At 40.6% G+C, this 15,760-nt stretch overlaps 1 protein-coding gene across 1 annotated transcript in view; it reads left to right on the forward strand.

Annotated features, from left to right (window-relative positions):
- Window positions 1-204: 204 nt before the first annotated feature.
- Window positions 205-15,760, forward strand: part of MAP3K13 (mitogen-activated protein kinase kinase kinase 13) — an 86,020-nt gene continuing 70,464 nt past the window's right edge. The window contains exons 1-2 of the mRNA XM_009284960.2: window positions 205-284; window positions 7,409-7,525. The gene's annotated coding sequence lies outside the window, so the exon portion shown is untranslated. The remainder of the gene's footprint in view (window positions 285-7,408; window positions 7,526-15,760) is intronic.

Genomic DNA, 15,760 nt, shown 5'->3' on the forward strand with positions numbered 1-15,760 from the left:
GGGTGGCCCTGCGCACCTCTTTTCCAGCCCTCTGATAGTCCATTTTCATTGCCTCTTGTGTGCAGGTATAAGGAAGTGGTTGTATGGTTGGCTGGATTCATCCGCCAAACCAACCAGCAATTAGCACCACACAGAAAGTGAACTGATGGAGCTGACTGTGTGTCTGTACTAATGCTAGTGTATATAACAGGGAGAGGCAGGTCCGCCCATTAGGCAGTGTCATGGATCAAAATCAGTTAAGCTGCTTGTGAAAGTGTTCCCTGAGGCTGCACTTCCCTGGACAGGTGAGCTGGCCTAGTGTTTGTGGGGGGTTTTTTTTGGTGGTTTTTTTTGGTTGTTGTTTTGTTTTGTTTTTTTTTTAGATGAAAGCTGTGCAATACTGTCTCCTTATTTCATGATGTGGCTAATATTCTCAGCACCCCACCCCCCCACCCCCCCACTCTTTCACAAGTTGAAATATTTTTTTGTTTCCTGAAGAAGTTTACTTTTGGGTGATGACCAAACTGGTACATGTGGAAGGTTACAAATGTAGAACTGGAGAATTTTTAGAAATTGACCTGTGGTGATTATCACCAATAACTGCTAAAACAGATGTTCAGTTTTAGAGAACAGAAGCAGTTGTTGCTAAATGTAAAGATGGGAGTACTAGCAGTAAATAAAGAAATTACATTCAGACACAAAAAACAGGTGGATAAAGAATTGAAACATGTAGTAAAAAAAAATTGCTCTCATTTGCTCAGTTTTGGTCTGAACAGTATTTTAACAGCTGTTCCTGACATCAGAAAGATCTCTGTCCAAAAAGATGATAAAAGATGAGGCTATTAGCAAAACTTTATTTACATCAGAGGCATGCAAAGAATTTTTTTTGGATCTAAACAGTTTGGTTAGCTTCACTAAGACTGAGAACAATCGGCCTGAAAAACAAAAATCAGTCTTTTGTTTATTGTATTATTTTAAAGTCTTTGTTTGTACAGCAGCTCATAGATTTTATTCAGATATTTAGTGGAGAATAAATACTTCTCCTTGTAATGTCCAAGAGTTTTATATAAGCCTTTGTGACATAGTTTAATGGCTTAATTGCAGTGTTAAAATACTACTTCTTGAAAAAGTGCTGAATTTCCAGAACTTGGTGTGGTTTAAATGATTTTTGTGCCGTGGCTCTTGCCCCTGTCTTGAACCTATTCTGCAGTGTACACATCATATTGTTTAGAACTCTTTCTATGGAAACATTTTCTTTTAGGTCCCTTATTAAAATTATTAAAGATTAATCTAACTGCTGTCCTTGTAGAATTTATCTTTACAACTTCTCATAAAGAAGATAAATTGTCTTTTATTATTCTTTGTTAGAAAAGATAGTGTAAGATTTAATAAGTTACTATATCAAATACTCTAGGCGGGTCTCAACAGTGCAGTGCTTAAGTTAAATATTCACTTGCTGTATAGGACTTTGGTCTTGTGTAACCCTTGCCAAAGCTGCAGCCAGGAGAAAGGTATAGTGGCAAAGATAATGACAACTAAAATTACCTCCTACCAAACTGAAGCCAGTCTAGCTATGCACAGAAGCAGCTAATGATCGCAAGGGAGGCTCAGCTTGGTGACGCTTGTAACCCATTAAATGTAGAGTTAATTCCTCTGTCTCTTGTCTCTGTGGAAGATAAAAATTAATTAAAATGCCATTTAAAGAAAAGTGTGACATAGGGATGTAAAACATGTTAATGTTTTTTGCAGTGTAGTCTTTAACTACATAAGCGTAAACCTTCCTGTAATACACTCATGCCCAGTGTTGGTAGTCTCTGCAGCATGATGTGAGTAGGTTTGTACCTGGGGGTTGTGACAGTATTTCTCTGTCTCTCTGTAGATAGTGAAATGACTAGAATTTGGGGTCTCATTGCTGATGCCAAATCTGGTGGTCCTTTCTAATCTTGCTCTTATTTATACTTAAACATACCTTTAGCTGGAAGGAATTCTGTGTGCCAGCTGTCAGGAGGTCTCGTCTCTGGGACCATGCCTCCCAGTATAGAAGGCTCTTTGTGTTTTATACACATGATCACTTGAAAAAAAAAAAAACATTTCTCATTCTTGCAAAGACTCACTTTCAAATATGAACTAAGCGTAATTGGTTCAGTATTTCCAGCCTGCTCCATGCCTCTTTCCTTGCTGCTGTGGGCTTTCTTACAAAGGTCTAAAATCTGGTTGCTAAATTGCAGTGAAAATAGAAGAAAACCTCTGGAACTGACAAGATAAATTTTTTTCCTCAGTGATGTGGCATGTATCATTCTTGAATGCTCTGCTGTGGGGAGCTCAGCATGCAACACAGAGCCGTATATTAAAGAAAACCCATTTTTCTCGAGCTAAGAGGCTTTGTAGGTGGGAGGCATCTTAGACTTTCTTATTTGTCAGTGGGGAATAGGAGTTTCAAGCTAATCAGGAGGTTGTTAGCAGCCGGTCATCTAAGGTGCTTTAGGTGAAGGAATTTCTGCATCCTTTAATAGGAAGATATTTTGAGCTGTTTATACGTGGGTCAGGGAATAAGTTATTTTATATCTTGGTAAGTCTGGTTTACTGTCAGAATCTAGTTCTAGGAAGATTTTCCTCCGGTGTTATTGGGAGAAGGTCAGGTATGTCATGTGTCAATTTCGTTTGCTATAAACTGAGGTTTCGATGGAAGAAACCTTTTGTTTTAGATGTAGGACTGGGTTCATAAATCCTGCCTTTTTACTTATTCATTTTGAAACCATTTCCCTAACTGCAATGGGCATGAATTGCTCCTTGCTTACTCTCTGGATATTCTGGAACGTGCATTTATAGAGCTGTCTGTGAAGAGCCGGTGGAGTAAAAGGTGGTTCAGGTTTTTAGCATTCCTGTCAACTTTTTCCACTTTGTGAATTTAATGTTGCGATGTGATTCGTTTTCAGGTGTGTTTCAAAGATTCATGGGTGTTTGGTGTGACTGAGGTCAAGATTTAGGCTGAACTCCAGATGGTGGTCAGAAGATTACTTTGAGAGCTAATTATGAGTGTTCTTTGTATAAGTCTGTATAGTTACATCACAAAGATTTTTCTTTAATGATTCATTGGGCATTTTAGTGGGAAAAAACCCCCGAATTTTTAACTTTCTGATGAAGCGTGTTTTTCCCTTAGCCCATCTGGTTCATATTGAGCTGTACCCCAGCACTTGCAGGCTATTTTAATGGGTGTTCATTCCCTGACTCTGCAAATGAGATCTATGATGTCTCTGAAGTCTGGATATCTCTTTTTCTCTGCATGTGTGGCCTACATTTCTCCTTGCATCCATCTACTGAATGAGCGTACTGCTGTGGTGTGAGCTGTGAACAAAGACCTCTGCCTGTGGTTTATTCAGGCATAGACTCCATTGAGTTAGTGTGTGCTATTTTTGGAGTTCCCTTGGGGAGAAGGTGGTCAGCCTATCTAACCTCAGAGCCGAGCAGAGGGGAGTATAGCAGTGTCAGCTTTGGTGTCACTGTGCTGGATCAGCTGTTGGTGGCGGTTCTGTCAGAGAGGATCCTGTCTTCTGCAAAGGGGTGTTAGCGGGGTCATCCAGCAGCAAGTTGGTGCGAAAACATTCATTTTACTCCGTTGGTTTGTTATTGTTGCCAGGAAACACCTTGTCCACCTTTCAGAGACTTGTGAGCTGTGGCTGCTCCTATCTTAACTCAACAGATTTGCCCTATGACTTATAGATAAAGGTCAATGCCCCTGACATCCGCAGCTCCGGATCACTGTGCCAGCCTATCTTGTTAGGTTGCATTGTCACTGTCTTACTTGGTGCCTGGTGCTGTGGCCACTACAGTTTTGGCCTTTGGTCTGTGGCAGGACAGCTTAGTGCTAAAGGGGATGAAGTTTCCTCTCAGTTATATCCCTCTCTATTTCTGGATTACTCGGGTGTGCCTCAAAGAGCGGTTTCCCACTGGTGCTGTGTATCCAGCGCTGCTGCTGGCTTCAGATCAGCCAAGCACCTGAATGTTGGTGGACGTGGAGAAAACGTAGTGCTGGGGTCTCATGCTGGTGGTGCCATGGACCTCAGCAGGTAGCAGATTGATTTCGGAGTTTTCCTTAGTATCATTTGTTTTCTGCTTGTTTTCCTTGTAACAACCTGAATGCTAAAGTTTGCGGTGTTGCTTGGTGGCATTAGGATACCCCTTTGGGAATGAGAATGTTTAAAAGTTGCTTTACTCATAGGATTGCTGGGAGGACTTCTCTCTTTTCGTATCTTCTGAAATGAAGGGTAGTATGTCATATAGCTGACACAGAGTACTTTGACCTTCCTGGCTCACTTACAAATAGAGCGTTCTTCTAATGGGTTATTTACATTCCTCAAGGTACGATGTCCTGTAGTTTCAATGTACCTGCCTGTCTGTAATGGGAGGAAATACTGGTGCTGGTTAACTGATTTGATGTGTTCTTGTGATTAGTGCAGTCAAGTTCAGGAGCTCAGTAAGATGACCAGGTAGGCAGTCGACTGATGAGATATCTGTATAGAAGCCTCTTAGCGCTTGGAGCCATAGGGAATGTTTGCAGGGTCATTTTTTCCCCTGTGTCTAGGGCCAGAATGTACAAGTTGCAACAGAAAGGGTCGTCATGATGTCCCTAAGAGATGAAAGGATTTGTATGGGTTTTCCTTTGCTTTGTCAGGGAATGGTTGATCTTGGGACCAGTGCCTTGAGCTTGCTGGTGAGCTGGCTGCTTTCCTGTGGTTCTGAACACGCTGAAGCAGCAAAGATCATTCCACAGATTCCGAGTGTGAGATTTGGTCAGTGCCCTCTTCAGAAACTGGATTACCTTGAAGTCCATCTCTTTGCCTTCATTTCCAACAGGAACTGTCAGTTCTCTTTCGAAAAATCTAAATCTAAGCCCAGTCTTCCTGATTCATGGACTGGGAGGCCATTGTATGTCTGACCTCAAATTGGCTGCTACTCAAGGTTCTGCGACACACAATGCCTTGTGTTGTATCAGATGATGGATGGGTAGTTTCGTTGATTCCCTCCTGGCCAAGGCATCCTTGAACCTTTTGCCTGTTTTGTGGGAGGCCCGTATGGTTGCAGGACGAAAAGAAAACCCTAATTTCAGATTTGCATTGCATCGCACAGGCTGGGTGCTGGGTAGTGCTTGACACTTAAAACAGCCTGCTCATCTCCAGTATGAGACTGTAATCAGTACCAGGAAAGATGGTAGGAAAGAACGTGCTCAGCCAATGGCCAGTTTCCCTTCTTTGTGCTCAGAGTTCAGCGTTTTCTTTGGAGGTCACAGTACTTCATACTCCTTAATTTCTCTTCTTTCCTGTTAAGTCATGCTTTTTCCTGGTGAGTCATGCTTTTTCCAGATTGTTCCCTAAGACTTCATTTCAGTCTTTTTTCTGAAACCTCATATCTCCAAGGCAGAGGTGCTATACCACACTTGTGTATTGAGAGAAGACTTTTTTTTTTCATAATTAGAGGATTAAATCTTCCAGATGTTCTTTGAAGCTACTACTGAGAGAGCAAGGCTATTGCCAGAGTCACTTGGACATGCATTAGAGACTCTTAGGAGCTTGTTTATGCTTTGCGTGATGAGAGATATTCCTTGTCCTCCTTTCCCCCTGGGCTAGCTCAGATTATGCTGATAGTATTAGTGAAGAACACTTCCAAGTCTGATGTCACTCTACAGCAAAAACCTGGAGGTTTGTTGAGATACTCACCAAGCGTTGGGACTTTGCAGAGTCATCCAGGAATGAAACTGCATTTTGTAGAGCAAAATGTACTGAGATTGCTGTTTGCATGGAGGACTCCGACGCTTGTTTTTAGATAGCTGCGAAAGAGTAGCTCCAAGCAGAGCTTTACACACACATTGTTCATGCAGAAAGTTACCTGAAGTTACAAGGGAGCTGCTTTTAAGTGGCTCATGCTCTTTAACCTATATTGTCTATATGACACTCTACTCCTTCTCCCTTTGTAGTTCTTTCAAACTCCAGCAGCAGGTTGACAAGAACTGGGAGTTTGGGATAAATGCAAAACCTCTATACCCATGAGCCTGCAAAGAGGTGTGGGACTTGTTCTGCAGATATGGCCAAAGGGGGGGAAAAAAAAATCTTGAGGAGACTATGCATCTCAAGCAGTCGAGTGTGAAAGGGAAAATGGATTTTCCCTCTAATTATTTTTTTCCCCGCTGTAATTATTGGGAAGTAGCTGTGTTTTCTTAGGCTTCCTGGCTAGTGGGAACCTTGAGAGTGTGACCTGAGTAATCTAAAAGAGATGGAGGTTTCACTGCCTTGAGTAGCATTGTGACTCTTTCATGGACACTTCCAGAAGGACAGAATATTGATTACAAGAACTGCAGGACATGCTGTGTTGAAAGTTTATCTGCCGAAGTAGCTGCTAGTCCAATTCCATTAACGTTTGTATGTTTAATAAACTTTTAATGTTGGATTTTAATGAGTTGGCAGTTATCTCTGAACATCCAGCAGCAGCGGTCACAGAGTCTAGGTGGCTCTCAAATGTGGATTTCTCTCACTTAGAAGGCATGTGTCCTTTCCTTGGGCAGTCAGTACTTGACAGGCTATATAGCGTGCTTTGATTCAGTTTGTACTGATGTACATCAACAATGAATTTCTTAATTTGGATGGAGCCCTAGGGTTAAGTTTTCAGGGGAGGAATCTTTTTAAAAAGCTGGATATAAGAGAACATGACCTTGGTTAATCTCGTAACACACCATTTATCTACTTGGGATGATTCTTGCTAGTGATCTAATTATTTTGGCTGCAAAATGGGCCTCTTGAGGAATTTGTTTCTAATGTGGCATTTGCTCATCGACAATCCCAGTGCTTTTGCTTTGCCTTTTCAGCCTTATTTTCCAAACATATATCAAACTCCTCAGAATCCCAGGCAGGCTAAGAAGTGCCCTGGTTGTGCTGCACAGTTGGAACCAAGTGTCTCTAATGAGGTTATGGAAGCTAATCTATTATTGAGGGGACCTTGGCAAAATTAAGCAGAAAAGTTCAGTGTTCGTGCTTTTGAGATAAACCTAAGTGTAGTAAATATATGTCAGTATGTAAAACGTAGCAGACAAGGTGAAAAGGGACTTTTGATAACACAGTGTAATTCTCAGTTCTGGCACCAGTATGACTTTAAATGTCACTTCCCCATTCCCAATCTTTAGGATAAATTCTCAATATGCTACTGTAATGTAGATGGTAAATGTGTAAGCTGTGAGGGTCGCAGAGGTAAAGAAAGAAGCCCTTGCTGCCTTCTTTGGGATAAGACAACATAGCAATTCAGTGACTGGACCCATCAGATTGGTTTCAGGTGACCTTTCAGTGTGCACAGTAAAAAGCAGGAAAAATGTAATGTTTATGTAACATAGTAACTTTATCTGAGAGTGCTGTATTTTAAATTGAAGTTCTTTTTATATCTCCAGAATACCAGTTTCTGAGAGGAAGAGCAAAGAGAGTTAACGACAAAAACTGATGGACCATTACATCTTCCAAAATGAGCCTGTTCACACTTTTCTACTGGAAACTAACAAGTCTTGAAGGTGAGTAGGTTTTGTATGTGACAGATGAGCTACCCAATGTCTTGGGCCTTGACCATCAGCCTTCCCAAAGATAGATCTGCCCGCATTTCAGCTTAGTGTGCAACTGCCTTTCTGGGCTGGCACAGCCCATAGAAGCATGCTTGTGAAAATATGTATTTCATCATTGGGAGAAATATTTAGGAAGTAGGTAATATTTTCCACCATACCAATTAATTATCATTAATTTGGAAGCACTTGAAAAAGCTAGAGTGCTTAGGGAAAGAGGTGAACCAATGGGAACGTGGATATTTTTTGGTGAGTGGAGGAAAAGCAGGTGTGTTATTTGCAGGATGAGAAAATTAAGTTTGTAAGACAAACTTTTGTTTAGTTTGGTGAATGTATTAAATTAGGTAAGGCATTTTCAAGCTCTGTTCCAGTTGTACCTCAGATGATAATATCAGCATTCAGAGTAGCTGAAGAAGAGTGCTTGCTGTCAAAGATGGTAAATTAATTTCCCCAAAGTAAAGAACGTAATGCTTGAATGAAATTAAATCAAAATTATATTTTGTAGAGATTGTGATATCTTTTATGTTTGTTGTACTCAGCCCCTTAGGACTGTAGTCAGTGACCGTACAGTATTGTTTTAAAATCCTTTAATAACAGAAATCAAAATGGGAAATGTTACGCAAGTCCTGCACTCAACATTGAAATAAAACCAGGATTTCTGAGACAAACAGTTAAGGTTTAAAATATCTTGGTTTAGACTTTACTGTCACTTTAATAAATAACATATAAAAGGAAGCCATGAGCCTATGTAAACCTAAGTTTGCCTGCTTAGCAGCATTAATTGTGATTTTTAATTAGGCTAATAAATTTGTTTTTCTGTTGGTTACTTTATTGATAATTAATTTTTCTATCTTTTGGTATGAACAACCTAGCACCTATGAACTCAAAGCTAATAGTGGAGTGTAAATGGTGAAAAATAGGTCTAGGTGGTTGTCAATTGTCATTCTGTCTGCACAGAAATTGTTCTAAAATGTCCAGCATTGGAGTCACAGGCCTCTTGTGCGCAAATCCTTTTCGGTGTGAGGAAAAAGGCCTGGTAGAAATTCAGCCTACACTGAACTCGGTTTTCCTGTGTTTTTTCAGATTTGAAGCTGTCTCTCATTATCCATGTGAGTTTCTTAAATGTTTGTGTATGTGGTAGTGCTGATGAGCCTCTCATGAGTGTAGTACTTGACAGAGGTAGGAGGGGATGCAATGTCAGGGGCCCTTACTACTGGAGGAAGAAAAGATTTGTAGCTGGAGAAAGAAATACTGTTCACGTTCATTTGTGCTATTTGGTCTCTGGTATAATCTGCACAATTCTGCATAAAAGGATGGAAACCTGAAACACCCAAACTGAAAGGTGTTACCAAGTTCTAAAAGGTTCTCTTATATTGACTAGTTGCCTGTGTTTTGCAAGTGTCCTCTTCAGATTCAACAGGATGAGCTGTGGAATGTTTTGGGAACATGTATGAGTAACTTAATTTATATACATTAGAGTCATGGGACTTTTATATGGAAAATTAGTCCTGGATGAAAGTGATTTGTTGTACTGGGTCCATGTTACTGAATGAGCAGCTTCTGATTAATTTTTCATTAATTGTAAGTGTGTTGCCCTGGGTGTTCCTTATAGCTACGTGTGGGGAAAAGTCATATTGAAGTGCTCAAAAGTACAAACTGAGGTCAACTGAATATCTTTTTTTGTCAGCTGGGACAACTGGATTTTGAGTTTCTTTTGTTATACGTAGTTAGACACCGAGAACTCCTGGAAGACTTTAAATAGGAACTTGCTATGGATGTTTCACACTTTCTACCTAATAATGTGGAAGCTAATCTAATGCTACAGAAAAGTAGGATGTGTTCCAAGATCTGTAAGTAAGTTGAGTGTTTTCCGTGTATATGGAAGAAATAACAATTTTTAGCTGTACTGTGTTTGCAGTCTAAGCATTCAAAACATGCTTGTAGATCTTGGAGTGCCATAGTTTCTTCTACATTATGCATTCCTTATATGTAAAGAGGCTGTGAATGGTTACGTATTTGTATAATGATCTTCAGTTGTTTTTTGAGGGAAGGATATTTTAAGTGCAGTCTATTAATTCTGCACAAATAACTATCTGTATAATGATCTCCAATATTAAAATGGTCTTGTGATGTTTGAGTGATTGCAGAAGTCCGTAGTTATACCACATGCTGTTCATGTGTGGATGAAGGATGTTTTGAAAGTAAAGATGTTATCTGTGAACCCTTTTGCCAAAAAAAATCTTGAAAACGAGGGAATCTCACTTGGAAATATTTATTCTGGTGTAGTCTGTATTTTTCTGTTGATGTGGATGAACAGAAATACCTCTTCTTCCTTTTGCTCTCTCCTCTTTCTTCTGCTTTCACATCTTGTGAAAAGTGCAGCTCTAATCTTTTCAGGAAGATTGTGCAACAGGGTAAAGAAAGAGGGAGAGTGAAAAGAGGATGTTTTGCTGCTATAAAGCTTCTTTATTCTCTGAGGTCAGGAGGAGCTGAGCTTCCAGTGATTTCATAAACTCTTCTATTACCTGTTCACATACTGGTCAGTAAGCCTAAATGGATGGATCCTCCTCTCTATGAGTCATTAAGTAAATATCAGGCAGTGCTGGTATTCCTGATCCTGTCTGCTCTGCGTACTTGCTTCTATTTGTTGCTTATTGTTGACTTGCTAATTTCTTAGCTGCTGTCACAACCCCAGCAGATTTTGTCAGCACAGGGTCTTCTCATGGTGTGCAGTTGTAAGAGAGAGACCTCCATTGGAGCTAGTAGCTGTTACAGCCTTGTTAGATGATATTATTTTCAACGGTAGCTGGAAAATATTTGGAGATGTTTCCAGTAAAACAGTTGGTACTGATTCTTGGCTCAAAGCCTCCTCTCGATCAGAGGCAGCATCGTGGCTTGCCAGATGGCCTGCAAGCTGGATCTGGTGCCTGCTCTGATCGCATCCCTCCTGCAGGACAGGGCACCTGAGGAAGTGCATCTCTGGCCTCCTGTGGGAGCACAAAGCACACTGTGTTCAGAGCTGTTAGTAGAGCAGGAGGTGTCAGCAGTTCATTCCTGCTTGACTGCCTTTAAGGACAGCTGGTGGCTGCAGATAGGGATTTAGGGCTGGAGGTCTGTGCTTCTCCGGCAGCTGCTGCAGCCAAAGGGTGGCTGGGTAATGATGGTATGTTGCTGTCTCCTTGAAGAGGAGATTTGCAGCTTACATGGTGGGACAGGGCACTTCAAGTATTTGTGCTCACTGGGAAACTCTACTAGGAAGGGAATAGGGCATGTTATTTGCCGGCCCACCCAGGTACCATAAGACTGGCTTCCAGTGTGCACATATTCAGGTATTGGATAACCACTGGGTTTTGCTGAGACTCTGGATTTGTGTCCGGTTTTCATATGAATTAGACTGTAGCAGGCTTTTATCCTAAGTGTAAGACCTTGGATAGGCATAGGGGTCCCTGTTAGCTTCTCTCCCTTGCCTGTCTGTCCCTGATATGTCATCACTTGTGGCCTTACGGGATTTGAAAATGCCTCAGTGTTTCTGGATTAAATTCTTGTCTCATCAGGAGAAAAATTTGCCAGCAATTTAACCTGAATCTTGACTAAATGTGGACAGTTTGAACCCTGGGCAAAGATTCACAAACTGGATGATGCTGCCCAGCCAGAATCAGTTGCCATCCTTACTTTCTCTGGGAGAGGGAACGTTTCCAGTGCTGGATAGCTGAAGCCATTTTGGGGGCTTCAGGCCACTAGAGATGAGAGCTGTGGGGGAGAACTGCATAAACTTTTAGATACTCCTTTGCTTTTACTGATACTGTCTTCAGGGCATTGCTTATCCCCTTCTGCCAAGGGGAGCTCTTCCAGCCATCTCTAGAGATGCTTAATGAAGTCCAGCTAATCATGGGGTTATGTCTCTTTTCTGGAGATCTTGAGGGTTTCATGTTATAAACTGAAAACACAATAGATGCAACTCAGTTGTGGTACAAGTAGTGTAAGCAGCCTGAGACAGACCAAGTTTCCTAGAGGAAGATCCATCAGATTCATCCCCACATTGAGTTTATAGCTGTTGTCAATGTTAAAGCAGTTGATTTGACAGCTTGGTTGCTAGATGTACATAGGCTTTTTTTGGTGTTTAATTTGCTGTGTTGGGAACCATTTGTTTTGCTTCCACTGGATGTGAAATATTTCCACTGGGGACTGATAGGATTCACTTAATGGCAAGGGAGGCTGTACTATCAACATCAGCCTGAGGCTTGCTGTTCTTAGAGCTGTTTTACACAGCCACTGCACTGCAATGAACTTTCCGTGAACAAAACTTCAGGAATTCCTGATCTGGGACCTCACTGTGCCAGGAGGAGTCTGCAGCCCACTTTTGTTAGAGAATAAGTGTCCAGACTGAAAGCCACTGCATGCTTTTCTTTTATTAAGATCTGCTATTAAGAAAATCAGATTTGGTAAGCAGAGCACATCAAGCTGTCATTTAGTTAAGGGAATAAACTGTAAAAAACTTCTATCACGTTGGGGGGGGAAAGGAGGTATCACTTCAGATTCCTGTGGTGTTTTTTCTACCTTCCTGAGTAAAACAATTCTATTTTTATGGTATATTTTCCCTACATTTAAATATTGTGTGAATATATTTAAAAAAAAAGTTTGATTACATTATGATTGTGTGTAATGATTAGATACTGATTAGTATGAAAGAGGCGCAGCATTCAATTTATTGTAAATTTGCCAGATAGCATTATTTGTCTGCATGTTGCCTTATCAAATAAGAAGATATTGTTTCTCAAGCATATTGCACCTGCTGTCTTGAAACAGAATTACATTTCTATTAAAATAACATTTGCTCAGTGCTCCCAAGTAAAGGAGAAGTTTAGTATTACTGATAAGGTTGATGGTAAACTTTTACTTGGTTCATTTAGCACTTGACTTGGTCTCCGTTCTCTGGTGCATCAGCATTGCATTATCTGTTATTTTGAAATAGCTGTGTTTGGAAAGGTGCTCAACTCTTGTGTTCAGATATCTGTTACCACAGTTTATTCTTCCTTGAAATCTAAACACTGTCTTTGAGTTAATGCACCTTTTTAATCTCAAGCAAAGTGAAGTTCTGGTTTTATCTTTTTAATTTACGCAACCTTGATAAAAGCAGCCAGGTTATGCTGGAGTCAATTTGATGATAATAAATTGCTTCTGTTCTTCCTTAAGCCACAGTGAAAATGAAATAAGCTAAATCTACTGGCTGTTCTTCATGCCTTTTTGTCTAGTGCAGAAGAAAATTAAGCTATTTTGACCTTTCTCTGACATGTGTAGTCAGTGAAGATGAGGGCAGAGAAAGGCTTTGTAAAAATAAATGAAGTCGATATTGGTCTTTCTAAAATTGTTATTAATGCACTCCAGTATGGTCCAATTAAAGTCACAGCCTGTGAAGGCAAGTGCAGGCAATATCAGCTGCTATTTCATCTACCAACGTGTTAACTTGGTTTCAAGTTTTTGTTCCTATCTTTGAAGCGCTCTGTCACAGAGGTTTTGAAGTAGTGGCTCTGAGTGGGTGCCCTGCACCTTATGGCGAGCTCTGTACTGTACTTCACCTAGAATATGCTTGCACTGCCAGAAAATCAGCTGTGCCGAATCTGAACAGGGCTGGCTGAAATCAGGAGCATACCCCTGCCAGTCATATATGCACATGGATCAAAAAAAGGCTTGCAATAAGCTGGAGGGTTTCAAACTTTAAGACTGTGTATATACCTTTGCAAATACAGTTGCATACGTTTTGTGAGAGGATCATAATTCTTTGTGAAAGTGGAGAGAAATGGTGTCTCCTGTAAACACTACTAGACACAATACTACTGAGATTAAAAAAAACAAAAATAAAATAAAGCCCCCAAACCCCACCCAAACCCACTTGCTGGTCCAATGGATGTACTGGTGTGTTTTACTGTGTATTTGCTAACGGCAAGGGAGGCTGGGGAGAGCTTCAGCTGCCAGTCCTCCTCTGTGTTTAAGTTGTGCTGACCTGGTCTTTATTGCAGTAAGGGCTGTGAATTCATTCTCCCAAAGGGGTTTTGTGGAAGAGGTGGCGAGTATGACAACTTACGGTGCTGGGGACTGTTTCATTAGTTCATGACAGGGGTCTGCACGCAAACTGAAGCCTGCTGCTGGCAGGTACCTAAAAGTGTTACTCTGTTCTGTGCTAATGGTGGGTGAGTCAGGAGAGATGCAGGTGCATCAAAAGGATTGTACGTTTGCATTGTCCATTGTAGCTGTAACTTATGAAGTAAAAACTGAGTGTGCATAGTTTAACAGCCAAAAACTGGTAGTGCGTGTGCTGCTACTTTGTATTGTTTCTGTTGTATTTGAAGAACGGAGCTGTGTGCTTTTAAACTGGTTGTGTTTTCTCCTGAGATGACAGTTAAGGGTGTGCTTTAATGTTTGCTTGACAAAACGTTGCAGCGGTAGCAGAGTATGTTGTATTCTCAGTCCATGTAATTTCAGGTCTAACAGAACTCCTACTTACGCTTTGGTACATTCCTGCTTCTCTGCTGTATATTTTCTAGACAGCTGTGCTTGCGCTGGCTGATGTATCTAAAAAGTGATTATACTGGTATCTTTATTTGCTCTGCCCTGTACTGATATCAGCCTTCAGCCAGTGTGCTGCTTCCAGCATCAGGATGGGCAAAGTGGAGACAGCAAAAGGAGCTGGTGCTTAATCCCTTGCTTGTGGATGGGGGAGTATTGTGCACTGAGAACCTGAACAGCATAACATAGTGGTAAACTCAAATCATGGTTGTTTTTTTCAGTTATAAACTCCAGGAAATTGCAACCAGCCCTGATTTTGCCTGATAGAAGAGTTTCAAAACTTAGGAATGTGACTCAAAGGAAAGGCTTTTCTGGATGCACTTTTCTTCTAGAAAGTTATGATACATTTATCTATCATGCTGTCTCTTGCATTTAAAATCATTGGGAGTTTATGGGAAGTGCCATCTGAAAAATGCAAGGGATTTGCTTCCTCACAGTATATAAAAGAAAGCTTCACTTTGTTGTTTCTGCACCAGAAATGGCAAGGCTCTGTAATGGAGTTAGGATGTATGCCACTGCAGGTTTTCATTTTGATTTACTCTGAAAAGAGCTCATATCTTCAGGGGTACCTAAGCTGTAGTTTGAAAACTGCTACTGCTATAGATGAGTCGAACCAAATTCTTAATTACATTGCTGTGAAAAATGGGGTTGTACAGAAACACTTTGCATCCCTTAAAAAAAAAATTAACGTTGATGCAATGGTATTGATATTGGGCATTGGATGATACGAAGTTAAGGTCAGAGTTTGAGAAGAGTATACTCTGCCTACTTAAAAATTCCTCCCCTCCATTTTTTGGTAGCTGGATGTGCTAGCCTAGATTAAAACAGGCTGAGGGAGCAGCAGTGTAGCCAGCTTTCGAAAGTCAGGTCTTTCAGCTGCATGCCTAAACTAGTAGATAGAATTCTACATTTTATTAGTGTGTAATATTTACTAAGACTTCTGTCTTAAGTATTATAAATGCTTCTGCATATTGCTTAAAAAGATGGGAAAAAACCATCTTGCCTAGGAAATAGCTATGTTTTAATGTTGGGTAGAAATTTAGTTTATTGGGACCTCTTGGAATGTGAATGCTGTTAAATGAACTTTGCTATGTGTAGCAGTGAAGAGAATTTTCTGAATTTTTATTAACACTGAAGGATTTTTGTGTAAAAAGAAAGTGCATATATATGTGGTTATAGACATGTCCAGTAAAAATGGGCAATTTTATTAAACCATGAATTTAAGGGAGTGTTAGAATGGTTGCCTGGGGCTTCAGTATGATTTTTCAGTGCTCTGGATGGTTAATACAGAATAGCCTAACTGCTAGGACAGAGAAGCCCAGAATAATTTTCCTTGTCCCAGTTAAGTCAAGAACTATTAGAGCAGTGGAAATAAGGTTTCAACAAGAAGGGAAAAAAGGGTGAGGGAAGTGTCAGCTCTTACTCTTGCTAGTGAGAGGGGAGAGCACGCAAATGTACCCGAAGTTAGAATGGAAGAAAAGGGAGTAGCAGTTACCAGTGAAAATAGGCTAATGTTGCCAAAGCAACATTAAGTGGATTAGGAATGATTTTCACTCTTCCTGGTGCTTTTAAAAAAAAAAAAAAAAGGCAAACTGTATGGGTGTTTGCCGTAAAACGGGGAGGGAA

This window comes from Aptenodytes forsteri, unplaced genomic scaffold, assembly GCF_000699145.1.
Source record: "Aptenodytes forsteri isolate BGI_AS27 unplaced genomic scaffold, ASM69914v1 Scaffold679, whole genome shotgun sequence".
Classification (NCBI taxonomy): domain Eukaryota; kingdom Metazoa; phylum Chordata; class Aves; order Sphenisciformes; family Spheniscidae; genus Aptenodytes; species Aptenodytes forsteri.